Source organism: Zea mays, chromosome 9 (assembly GCF_902167145.1).
Source record: "Zea mays cultivar B73 chromosome 9, Zm-B73-REFERENCE-NAM-5.0, whole genome shotgun sequence".
NCBI classification, from domain to species: domain Eukaryota; kingdom Viridiplantae; phylum Streptophyta; class Magnoliopsida; order Poales; family Poaceae; genus Zea; species Zea mays.
In genome coordinates, this window is record NC_050104.1 from 52,796,061 (window position 1) to 52,810,190 (window position 14,130).

Sequence of the window (14,130 nt, forward strand, 5' to 3'; positions counted from 1 at the left end):
CTTGGTGGCAATCATTACAAAGATCCAACTTCAGTACATGTTCATCATAACAAGCATCAAACATAAGATAAGCAAACTAACTCTAACTAAGACTGACTAGACTAGGACACTGAATTAAGTATTATTACAGACTCCGACTCCATCGATCTATGGATCTAAATCTATCCGGGTCCTACAGTCTGGGGTAACATAGTCGAAGCGACCATGGGGCGGTGAACGGTAAGGGTGCTAAATCCCGACAGGGGCGGGAGAACCACCATCCAGATAGTGGCGTGCCGCGCATTCAGCACGCAATTCCGCAACCTCCGCCTGAACCTTGCCCAACTCATCAAGGGTGTGGTCCAACTCTGTGTAGAGCACGGCGACCAAGTTGACCATGTTGTTCAGCCTAGGATTGCCCTCACCCACTGGCGAGACAATCACATCTCCAGCACTGCCAGTCGAACGACGAGGGTAGTACTTCATGTCAAGGCCATCAGCTACCCCACTGAACAACGAGCAGTACTAAGAAAGTGCACGTTGTGCTGCATCTTGCATGGCTGCCTCAGAAGTGTCCCTCTCAGTAATAGAATAGTGCTCTGAGAAGGCCTCTGCACCCCGGAGATCATCGTCCGGACGGTGCACCAAGCAAGTAGCCTCCCACTGGTCCGGTATAGCCCGCGACGATGCTGGTAGACTACGCAACAGTACTCGATAGACCATGTGTGTCGGTCGAAGGCCCGACGCGGCAGGGTAACGAGAGCATCGTGGAAGTGACACCCGTGAGCGGCATCACGAGTGATGGGTCTAGCGATCCATCCATCCGGCTCTGGCTCCTCCGAAAGCTCTATGTCGTGGCTCGAACTGCCACCAGCGTCGTCGTCGTCTCCGTCTCCATCAGGGTCTCCTCCAGTAGCCACGATGCCCTGAGGTGGTGCAGGGGGCATCTCTGGCTGAGGTGCAGGGGAAGGAGGCCTCTCAGACTCCACCTCCTGCTGAGGCAAGGGGGAAGAGTCCTGCTGCTCCTGGTCCTGCTCCTACTCCTGGCGTCGACGCTCCTGCTCCTCGTGCAGGCGACGATGCAGTCTCTCCAGGTGACTGGACTGAACTAACACCGTGTGACGCAGGGGACGCTCCGCCAGTCGAGAAGGCAAAAAGTGGATCACAGACTTACGTGCAGTGCACCTGATACGGGCCATCTACAAAAGACATCGTAAGCACAAGAGTAAGAGTAGAACTATGAGACCAGAAAGTAAACAGATAGAAAAGTGAGACAAAACTTTTTGAGATAAGTAGATAACATAGAGTTGGTCAAGATGACCAACTTTTGAAAAGACTCCAAGGTCAAGGTAAGAGTAGGGGTCTATAGTCCTTAGGGCGACCATTCTAGTCTAGGTTAGCGGTCCTATAGTCAGCAAGGCTCTGATACAACTTATGTCACACCCGGTTTTGGAAGGTAAACCGAATGCGAACCATGTACGTGCCAGGATCAGAAACTCACGTACACAGCGATTACATATTTGGACATCATCACACAATGCTTGAAATAAATAGCGGAAAGGTACTTTATTACATCAAGATATCCAAGACATCCACAGAGTCTAATACATAACCATTGTTCAGCATAAATATCAAAGTGCAGAATTACTAAATGTAGATGCTAAGCCTACACAGGTAGTTGACTGGGGGTTTGCCACTAAGAAAGAACTAGAACTCTTCGTAGTCCTGAAATTCCTCGAAATCATCCATGTTGCCAGCATCACCTCCTGAGCACTGAGTACACTGGGGACAACCTAGGGTGGGGGTGGTGTGTAAAGCAAGGGTGAGTACACATCAACGTACTCAGCAAATGTCCCGTTTGGCTAAAGTGGACTAGCTGTATATGGAGTTTGAGGTCAAGCAGTTGCTTTTAGTTGGTCAAGTATTTATTACTATTAATAGAGCCAAGTTTTAGTAATAAACCCAGTTATTACCCAGTAGTACTCCCTCAAAAGAGGAAATACCAGAGATCAGATTTTATAACATCATTGTTAATCATCAACATAAAAGTATCCAAAGTTCTTCTAATCAAAGAGGATCCCAAGGCTGCTCTTAATCGTGAGCTCGGATGATATACCAGTTTTTAACACTCTGCAGAGGTTGTACACTTTACCCACAAGTCGTGATCCCTTTCCATCCAGGGTTGTACAGACCCGATCTTCACTGCCAAGGTGAATGGCCAGGGATACACTACGTAGCCTTTACAAAGACTCCCCTAGTGCATAGCTGCTCGTTAGGTTTCGCCAGTCGTACAAACACAGTACACCTCCCCAAGGTGGGTGACTAACAAAACCAAATCGAAAGAACCTCTGCACCCCAGCCTTGGCAGAGCGAGCACTACGCCACGGCCCCCATTGACGACCCTCCGGCAAAGCCAACTACACCCCCAGGTTCATCTAATTAATCAGCTAAGGGCGTCCCATTCCACCCTCATGGTTGTACTGTTATCCCGGATGGTCACTCCACGAAGAGGTCCTTACGGAGAGGTACTCAGGAAAAAGGCCTGAGTCCCCTAAGGTAACACAAAATCATCCACAAATTTAGGATAACAACATCGTATCATAAATGTTCACATAATGTTCATTGATTAAGTTAAGGCAGTAGCAACATGCTAACCATGATAACCCAAAAGGTAAACAAGGATAAGTGAATACAGACTAGTCAATCCTTAGGTTTCATAAATTAATGCGAGACAGTGAATTATAAAGTATGTAGGACATAATGGGTCAGAGGACACTTGCCATCACCAGGTTGTTGCTCAGGGAGGTCTCCAACAACACACTCAGGAACCTCATATTGCTCGTTGTCTAAATAAAGCGAGCATGCATTCAATACATTTGGAAAGTACAAATGAACATCACACCAAACATGTATAAACATTGGAACACATCTTAAAAAGACACAATACTACATAAGGGATAATGAATTCAAAGTATAACATAAATTATAACATACATTAACTTTATTTGAAAATAGATTACTATTTCCCCTAAGTGTTACTTACAAGTACATAAATATAGTTCAACTTATTTTATTGTGACCTAAAATTTACAATAGAGGTAAACTCATGTAATATCTATCATTAATCTCACAAGCTTAAACATGTTTAAATATCTAAGGTTCTCCTTTTATTTATTTTATTAAATAAATAAAACTACATCTATATTAGTTCATACTCAATCCTAAAAATTAGAGTGTGCAGACAGTAAGTGAAACCATTTTATTTAAACATTGAATAATTCTATGAACATTTTGCAATTTGAATCACTAAATTTCGAGTTCATATGCAAAAGTTATGAAATAAACAAGTTTGGGAATTCAAAATATGAAATTAGGGCTAATTCTGTGATTATTTAAAAGTCTAGGGCTAAATCTGCATGGTCACAGGGACCTGCGCACGAAAACCGGGGACGGCGGGTTGATTTCCAGTAAACCGAGGGTCTCTTTAAGAAAACTATCGCGCGAAGGGGTATCAGGTGAATCTAACCGTTAAATCAGAAACCGACGGCCGAGATTAGATCTGCGGCCGAGGGCGCGCGCGCGGGTAGGCGATCACTGACAAGTGGGCCAGGGGCGTCAGTGGCAGAGGGGGAGGGCGCACTGACCGAGGGGGCCCACCGCCAGAGGACATGGGCACTGACAGGTGGGCCAGGGCGTCAGGGTGTGCGGGCGCGAAGCGGTATCCTAGGGTCCGGGCAGTTCGATCAAGATCGGACGGAGGGAGGGGTCCGAGGGGGTCCGAGCCGTGCGATCAAGATCGAACGGGGGGAAATCAGACTGGGGAAACAGACGTGCACGAAGCGGTACCTGCGGTCCGAGCCGTTTGATCTGAATCGGACGAAGGGGATCAGACCGGGGAAACAGACAGCTGCGGACGGCGCCGCTCCTCTCCGCGGCGGTGAAGTCGCCGACGTGGAGGCAGGCGCGAGCTAGGGTGGTTCCGGGGTCGCCGGAGTAGGGCAAAGAGAAAGAGGGTGTGAAAGGGAATTAGGCTTACACCTATTTCCCTAATTGATTTTGGTGGTTGAATTGCCCACACAAATAATTGGACTAACTAGTTTGCTCTAGTCTATAAGTTATACAGGTGCCAAAGGTTCACACTTAGCCAATAAAAAGACCAAGAAATGGGTTCAACCAAGAGAGCAAGGGATAACCGAAGGCAGCCCTGGTCTGGCGCACCGGACTGTCAGGTGTGCCACCAGACAGTGCATGGTGCACCACCGGACAGTGTCCGGTGCACCAGGGAACTCCAAGCCAAACTCTTCACCTTCGGGAAAACTCAGAGGCGCTCCGCTATAATTCACCGGACTGTCCGGAGCACACCGGACAGTGTCCGGTGCTCCAAGGAAGAGCGACTCTGAACTCGCCAGCTTCGGGAATCCGCTCCGCTATAATTCACCGGACATGTCCGGTGTACACCGGACTGTCCGGTGAGCCAGCGGAGCAACGGCTACTTCGCGCCAACGGTCACCTGCAGAAGCAATTAATGCGCGCCAGAGCGCGCAGAAGTCAGGCACGCGCGAAGTGGTGCACCGGACACTCTACAGTGCATGTCCGGTGTGCCACCGGACATCCAGGCGGGCCCAACAGTCAGAGCTCCAACGGTCGGAACCCAATGGTCTGGTGATGTGGCTGGCGCACCGGACACTGTCCGGTGGCACACCGGACTGTCCGGTGCGCCATGCGACACTAGCCTCCACCAAACGACTAGTTTGGTGGTTGGGGTTATAAATACCCCCAACCACCCCACATTCAAGTCATCCAAGTTTTCCACCTTCCATCTACTTACAAGAGCTAGGCATTCAATACAAGACACACCCAAGTGATCAAATCCTCTCCCAATTCCACAAAAGCTTTAGTGTTAAGTGAGAGTGATTTGTTGTGTTCTTTTGAGCTCTTGCGCTTGGATTGCTTTCTTATTTCTCATTCTTTCTTGAGATCAATACTCACTTGTAACCGAGGCAAGAGACACCAATTGTGTGGTGGTCCTTGCGGGGAAGTTTTGTTCCCGGTTGATTTGAGAAGAGAAAGTTCACTCGGTCCGAGTGACCGTTTGAGAGAGGGAAGGGGTTGAAAAAGACCCGGCCTTTGTGGCCTCCTCAACAGGGAGTAGGTTTGCGAGAACCGAACCTCGGTAAAACAAATCCATGTGTCACACTCTTTATTCGCTTGCGATTTGTTTTGCACCCTCTCTCGCGGACTCAATTATATTTCTAATGCTAACCCGACTTGTAGTTGTGATTAACTTTGTAAATTTCAGTTTCGCCCTATTCACCCCCCTCTAGGCGACTTTCAATTGGTATCAGGGCCCGGTGCTTCATTAGAGCTTAATCGCTCGAAGTGATGTCAGGAGAACACGCCAAGAGGGAGATGGAGACCAGCGACAAGCCCATCGGCGACAAGCCCACTACAAGTCACGGGAAGGCTTCATAGGACAAGCCCACTACAAGTCCCGCAACAAAAAGAAAGGGAAGGAAAAGAAATCCTCTTCCCACAAGTCGCATCGGAGTGGCGACAAGAAAAAGAAGATGAGGAAGGTGGTCTACTACGAGACCGATACTTCATCACCTTCCACCTCCGGCTCCGACGCGCCCTCCATAACTTCTAAGCGCCATGAGCGCAAGAAGTTTAGTAAGATCCTCCTACGCTACCCTCGCATTCCTAAACATACTCCATTACTTTCTGTTCCATTAGGCAAACCGCCAACCTTTGACGGTGAAGATTATGCTAGGTGGAGTGATTTGATGAAATTTCACCTAACCTCACTCCACAAAAGTATATGGAATGTTGTTGAGTTTGGAGCACAGGTACCATCCGTAGGGGATGAGGACTATGATGAGGACGAGGTGGCCCAAATCGAGCACTTCAACTCCCAAGCCACAACTATACTCCTCGCCTCTCTAAGTCGAGAGGAGTATAACAAGGTGCAAGGATTAAAGAGCGCCAAGGAAGTTTGGGACGTGCTCAAGACCGCGCACGAGGGAGATGAGCTAACCAAGATCACCAAGCGGGAGACGATCGAGGGGGAGCTCGGTCGCTTCCGGCTTCGCAAAGGGGAAGAGCCACAAGACATGTACAACCGGCTCAAAACCTTGGTGAACCAAGTGCGCAACGTCGGGATCACTTATTTTCCTTAACCCTACTCAAGTTCAACTAATTCATGGTAATCCTAGATATACACTAATGACTCCCGAAGAAGTAGTCGGGAATTTTTGTAGCTTTGAGTACATGATCAAGGGCTCAAAGAAAATCAATGAGCTAGATGATCCCTCTACATCCGAAGCACAACCGGTCGCATTTAAGGCGACGGAGGAGAAGAAGGAGGAGTCTACACCGAGTAGAACACCCATCGACGCCTCCAAGCTCGACAACGAGGAAATGACGCTCGTCATCAAGAGCTTCCGCCAAATCCTCAAGCAAAGGAGGGGGAAAGATTACAAGCCCCGCTCCAAGAAGGTTTGCTACAAATATGGTAAGCCCGGTCACTTTATAGCAAAATGTCCTATCTCTAGTGACAGTGACAGGGGCGACGACAAGAAGGGGAGAAGAAAGGAGAAGAAGAAATACTACAAGAAGAAGGGTGGCGACGCCCATGTATGCCGCGAATGGGACTCGGACGAGAGCTCCTCCGACTCCTCCTCCGACGAGGATGCCGCCAACATCGCCATCAACAAGGGCCTTCTCTTCCCCAACGTCGGCCACAAGTGTCTTATGGCAAAGGACGGCAAAAAGAAGAAGGTTAAATCCAAATCCTCCACTAGATATGAGTCCTCTAGTGATGATAATGCTAGTGATGAGGAAGATAATTTCTGTACTCTTTTTGCCAATTTAAACATGCAACAAAAGGAGAAATTAAATGAATTGATTAGTGTTATTCATGAAAAGGATGATCTCTTGGACTCTCAAGAGGACTTCCTTATTAAAGAAAACAAAAAGCATGTTAAGGTAAAAAATGCTTATGCTCTAGAAGTAGAAAAGTGCGAAAAATTATCTAGTGAGCTAAGCACTTGCCATGAGACCATTGACAACATTAGAAATGAAAATGCTAGTTTAAGTGGTAAGGTTGATTCAAATGTTTGTGATGTTTCAATTCCCAATCTTAGAAATGATAATGATGATTTGCTTGCTAAGATTGAAGAATTAAACATTTCTCTTGCTAGCCTTAGGATTGAAAATGAGAAATTGATTGCTAAGGCTAAAGATTTTGATGTTTGCAATGCTACTATTTCCGACCTTAGAAGTAGAAATGATATATTACATGCTAAGGTTGTAGAATTAGAATCTTGCAAATCCTCTACATCTACCGTTGAACATACTTCTATTTGCACTAGATGTAGAGATGTTGATATTAATGCTATTCATGATCACATGGCTTTAATTAAACAACAAAATGATCATATAGCTAAACTAGATGCTAAAATTGCCGAGCATGAACTTGAAAATGAAAAATTTAAATTTGCTCGTAGTATGCTTTATAGTGGGAGACGCCCTAGCATTAAGGATGGCATTGGCTTCCAACAGGGAGGCAATGTCAAACTTAATGCCCCTCCTAAGAAATTGTCTAACTTTGTTAAGGGCAAGGCTCCCATGCCTCAGGATAACGAGGGTTACATTTTGTACTCTGCTGGTTATCCTAAGAGCAAAATTAGGTGAATTCATTCTAGGAAGTCTCACTCTGGCCCTAACCATGCTTTTATGTATAAGGGTGAGACATCTAGTTCTAGGCAACCAACCCGTGCTAAGTTGCCTAAGAAGAAAACTCCTAGTGCATCAAATGATCATGACATTTCATTTAAAACTTTTGATGCATCATATGTGTTAACTAACAAATCCGGCAAAATAGTTGCCAAATATGTTGGGGGCAAGCACAAGGGGTCAAAGACTTGTGTTTGGGTACCCAAAGTTCTTGTGTCCAATGCCAAAGGACCCAAAACCATTTGGGTACCTAAAGTCAAGAACTAAACTTGTTTTGTAGGTTTATGCATCCGGGGGCTCAAGTTGGATCATCGATAGCGGGTGGACAAACCACATGACAGGGGAGAAGAAGATGTTCTCCTCCTATGAGAAAAACCAAGATCCCCAATGAGCTATCACATTCGGGGATGGAAATCAAGGTTTGGTCAAAGGATTGGGTAAAATTGCTATATCACCTGACCATTCCATTTCCAATGTTTTTCTTGTAGATTCCTTAGATTACAATTTGCTTTCCGTTTCTCAATTATGTCAAATGGGTTACAACTGTCTTTTTACTGATATAGGTGTCACTGTCTTTAGAAGAAGTGATGATTCAATAGCATTTAAGGGAGTGTTAGAGGGTCAGCTATACTTGGTAGATTTTGATAGAGCTGAACTCGACACTTGCTTAATTGCTAAGACTAACATGGGTTGGCTCTGGCACCGCCGACTAGCCCATGTTGGGATGAAGAATCTTCATAAGCTTCTAAAGGGAGAGCACGTTTTAGGATTAACAAATGTTCATTTTGAGAAAGACAGGGTTTGTAGCGCATGCCAAGCAGGGAAGCAAGTCGGTGCTCATCATCCACACAAGAACATCATGACGACTGACAGGCCACTGGAGCTCCTACACATGGATCTATTCGGCCTGATTGCTTACATAAGCATCGGCGGGAGTAAGTACTGTCTAGTTATTGTGGATGATTATTCTCGCTTCACTTGGGTGTTCTTTTTGCAGGAAAAATCTCATACCCAAGAGACCTTAAAGGGATTCTTGAGACGAGCTCAAAATGAGTTCGGCTTAAGGATCAAGAAAATTAGAAGCGACAATGGGACGGAGTTCAAAAACTCACAAATCGAAGGCTTCCTTGAGGAGGAGGGCATCAAGCTTGAGTTCTCCTCTCCCTACACGCCACAACAAAATGGTGTAGTGGAGAGGAAGAATAGAACTCTATTGGACATGGCTAGAACCATGTTTGATGAGTACAAGACATCAGATCGGTTTTGGGCCGAGGCGGTCAACACCGCCTGCTACTCCAACAACCGGTTGTATCTACACTAAATCCTCAAGAAGACATCATACGAACTCCTAACCGGTAAAAAGCCCAATATTTCATATTTTAGAGTCTTTGGTAGCAAATGCTTTATACTTGTTAAAAAAGGTAGAAAATCTAAATTTGCTCCTAAGACTGTAGAAGGCTTTTTACTAGGATATGATTCAAACACAAGGGCATATAGAGTCTTTAACAAGTCCTCTGGACAAGTTGAAGTTTCTTGTGACGTTGTGTTTGATGAGACTAACGGCTCTCAAGTAGAGCAAGTTGATCTTGATGAGATAGGTGATGAAGAGGCTCCATACATCGCGCTAAGGAACATGTCCATTGGGGATGTGTGTCCTAAGGAATCCGAAGAGCCTCCAAATGCACAAGATCAACCATCCTCCTCCACGCAAGCATCTCCACCAACTCAAAATGAGGATGAGGCTCAAGTTGATGAAGGAGAAGAACAAGTGAATGAGCCACCTCAAGATGACGACAATGATCAAGGGGGAGATGCAAATGATCAAGACAAGGAGGATGAAGAACCAAGACCGCCACACCCAAGAGTCCACCAAGCAATCCAACGAGATCACCCCGTCAACACCATCCTCGGCGACATTCATAAGGGGGTAACCACTAGATCTCGTGTTGCACATTTTTGTGAACATTACTCTTTTGTTTCCTCTATTGAGCCACACAGGGTAGAGGAAGCACTACAAGATTCGGATTGGGTGGTGACGATGCAAGAGGAGCTCAACAACTTCACGAGGAATGAGGTATGGCATTTAGTTCCACATCCTAATCAAAATGTTGTAGGAACCAAGTGGGTCTTCCGCAACAAGCAAGACGAGCATGGTGTGGTGACAAGGAACAAAGCTCGACTTGTGGCCAAAGGATACTCCCAAGTCGAAGGTTTGGATTTCGGTGAAACCTATGCACCCGTAGCTAGGCTTGAGTCAATTCGTATATTATTGGCCTATGCTACTTACCATGACTTCAAGCTTTATCAAATGGACGTGAAAAGTGCCTTCCTCAATGGAACAATCAAGGAAGAGGTCTATGTTGAGCAACCTCCCGGCTTTGAAGATAGTGAGTACGCTAACCATGTATATAAGCTCTCTAAGGCGCTTTATGGGCTCAAGCAAGCCCCAAGAGCATGGTATGAATGCCTTAGAGATTTCCTTATAGATAATGGCTTCAAAGTCGTAAAAGCCGATCCTACACTCTTCACTAAAACTCTTGAAAATGACTTGTTTGTATGCCAAATTTATGTTGATGATATAATATTTGGGTCTACTAACGAGTCTACATGTGAAGAATTTAGTAGGATCATGACACAAAAGTTCAAGATGTCTATGATGGGGGAGTTGAAGTACTTCTTAGGATTCCAAGTGAAGCAACTCCAAGAGGGCACCTTCCTAAGCCAAACAAAGTATACTCAAGATATTCTAAGCAAGTTTGGGATGAAGGATGCCAAACCCATCAAGACACCCATGGGAACCAATGGGCATCTCGACCTCGACATGGAAGGTAAATCCGTCGATCAAAAGGTATACCTGTCGATGATAGGTTCATTACTCTATTTATGTGCATCTCAACCGGATATTATGCTTTCCGTATGCATGTGTGCAAGATTCCAAGCCGACCCTAAGAAAGCTCACCTTACGGCCGTAAAACGAATCTTGAGATATTTAGTTTATACTCCTAAGTTTGGGCTTTGGTATCCTAGGGGATCCACATTTGATTTGATTGGTTATTCGGATGCCGATTGGGCGGGGTGTAAGATTAATAGAAAGAGCACATCGGGGACTTGCCAGTTCTTGGGAAGATCCTTGGTGTCTTGGGCTTCAAAGAAGCAAAATTCCGTAGCTCTTTCTACCGCCGAAGCCGAGTAGATTGCCGCAGGCCATTGTTGCGTGCAACTACTTTGGATGAGGCAAACCCTTAGGGACTATGGTTACAAATTAACCAAAGTTCCTCTTCTATGTGATAATGAGAGTGCAATCCGCATGGCGGATAATCCCGTTGAGCATAGCCGCACTAAACACATAGCCATTCGGTATCACTTTCTAAGGGATCACCAACAAAAGGGAGATATCGAGATTACATATATTAACACTAAAGATCAATTAGCCGATATCTTTACCAAGCCACTTGATGAACAAACTTTTAACAAACTTAGGCATGGGCTAAATATTCTTGATTCTAGGAACTTCTTTTGTTGATTTGCACACATAGCTCATTTATATACCTTTGATCATATCTCTTTCATGTGCTATGACTAATGTGTTTTCAAGTCTATTTCAAACCAAGTCATAGGTATATTGAAAGGGAATTGGAGTCTTCGGCGAAGACAAAGGCTTCCACTCCGTAACTCATCCTTCGCCGTCGCTCCGAGCAACTCTCTGGCTTTGGTGTAATCTTCACTCATATGTTATATTTGCCAAAGAGGAGAAAGTAGTTACAAAAAGAGCTCTAATGATTCCGTTTTTGGCGATTTATGCCAAAGGGGGAGAGAGCATGAGCCCAAAGCAAAAGGACCGCATCACCACCCTAATTTTAAAAAAATCAATTGGTATGATTTTTCAAATTGGTATCTCATTGTGTTCAAAAAAAGGGAGAGAGTAGTATTTTCAAAATCAATATCTTAAAACCCTCTTGAACACTAAGAGGAGAAATTTATCAAGGGGGAGTTTTGTTAAGTCAAAGAAAAAGCATTTGAAACAGGGGGAGAAAATTTCAAATCTTGAAAAATGCTTCGCAAAATCTTATTCATTTACCTTTGACTATTTGCAAAAGAACTTTGAAAAATATTTACAAAAGAATTTGCAAGAACAAAACATGTGGTGCAAGCGTGGTCCAAAATATCAAAAAAATTATAAAAACAATCCATGCGTATTCTATAAGTATTTATATTGGCTCAATTTCAAGCAACCTTTGCACTTAAATTATGCAAAATAGTTCAATTATGCTCTTCTATATTTGCTTTGGTTTGTGTTGGCATCAATCACCAAAAAGGGGGAGATTGAAAGGGAATTAGGCTTACACCTATTTCCCTAATTGATTTTGGTGGTTGAATTGCCCAACACAAATAATTGGACTAACTAGTTTGCTCTAGTCTATAAGTTATACAGGTGCCAAAGGTTCACACTTAGCCAATAAAAAGACCAAGAAATAGGTTCAACCAACAGAGCAAGGGATAACCGAAGGCAGCCCTGGTCTGGCGCACCGGACTGTCCGGTGTGCCACCGGACAGTGTCCGGTGCACCAGGGAAATCCAAGCCAAACTCTTCACCTTCGGGAAAACTGAGAGGCGCTCCGCTATAATTTACCGGACTGTCCGGTGCACACCGGACAGTGTCCGGTGCTCCAAGGAAGAGCGACTCTGAACTCGCCAGCTTCGGGAATCCGCTCCGCTATAATTCACCGGACATGTCCGGTGTACACCGGACTGTCCGGTGAGCCAGCGGAGCAACGGCTACTTCACGCCAACGGTTACCTGCAGAAGCAATTAATGCGCGCCAGAGCGCGCAGAAGTCAGGCACGCGCGAAGTGGTGCACCGGACACTCTACAGTGCATGTCCGTTGTACCACCGGATATCCAGGCGGGCCCAGCAGTCAGAGATCCAACGGTCGGAACCCAACGGCCTGGTGACGTGGCTGGCGCACCGGACACTGTCCGGTGGCACACCGGACTGTCCGGTGCGCCATGCGACAGCAGCCTCCACCAAACGGCTAGTTTGGTGGTTGGGGTTATAAATACCCCCAACCACCCCACATTCAAGTCATCCAAGTTTTCCACCATCCAACTACTTACAAGAGCTAGGCATTCAATACAAGACACACCCAAGTGATCAAATCCTCTCCCAATTCCACAAAAGCTTTAGTGTTAAGTGAGAGTGATTTGTTGTGTTCTTTTGAGCTCTTGCGCTTGGATTGCTTTCTTCTTTCTCATTCTTTCTTGAGATCAATACTCACTTGTAACCGAGGCAAGAGACACCAATTGTGTGGTGGTCCTTGCGGGGAAGTTTTGTTCCCGGTTGATTTGAGAAGAGAAAGTTCACTCGGTCCGAGGGACCGTTTGAGAGAGGGAAGGGGTTGAAAAAGACCCGACCTTTGTGGCCTCCTCAACGGGGAGTAGGTTTGCGAGAACCGAACCTCGGTAAAATAAATCCGCGTGTCACACTCTTTATTCGCTTGCGATTTGTTTTGCACCCTCTCTCGCGGACTCGATTATATTTCTAACGCTAACCCGGCTTGTAGTTGTGATTAACTTTGTAAATTTCAGTTTCGCCCTATTCACCCCCCTCTAGGCGACTTTCAGGGTGCCACAGCGAACTCAATGGCGGGGAAGAGGCCACGAATCCATGGGCAGAGAGGGGAGAACGGCGGTGAGAAGGTCTCGGGCGGGCCAGAGAAACTCCGGTGAGCGATTCCGGCCACGGGGAGGGGACTTAAGGCTCGCTAAGGCCTTGGCTAGCTTCATCAGAGACAGGGGTGACACAGGGAACTACTCCGGTGAATTAGACCGAGCTAAATCGGCCGGCCACCGCGAGAGCACGGCGGACCGCCGCGGTCGAGCACCTGCGAAGGCGAAATTGGACGAACACAGGGCGCAATAAGGGAAATTGGGCACGGGGACGAGTGTCTCACCTCGGGGCGGAGCTCGGGGAGGCTTCAAGCGGTCTCCGGCGAGCTAGATTGCCGGGAACACGGGCGCAGGTCTCCGGCAGCGGCTGGTGGCGTGGGCAGAGCGCGAGAGAGGGTGAAGCTGTGCGAAATGAGGCGAGGGGTGTGTGCGGGGGCACTAGCGAGGCTCTAAGAAGGGAGCTGGGCGCGTGGGCGGGCGTCGTGGCTGAGAAACCCGGCGTCGTGCACGAGTGCGCACTCGCCGGTCCACGGCGGGCACGGGGAAGGCGGATCTGACAAGGCAGGCCCACGGCGCAGAGAGAGAAAAGGGGACGCGCGGGGGCAACGACTCGGCACTGGCGAACCAGGCCCACGAAACAGAGAGAGAGCGAGCGGGTGAAGTAACTGGCACCGACAGGTTGGGTCCACTGGGCAGCGAGCGAGAGAGGGGGGCGCGCGCGAGCGAGAACTGCCGCTGACAGGCGGGGTC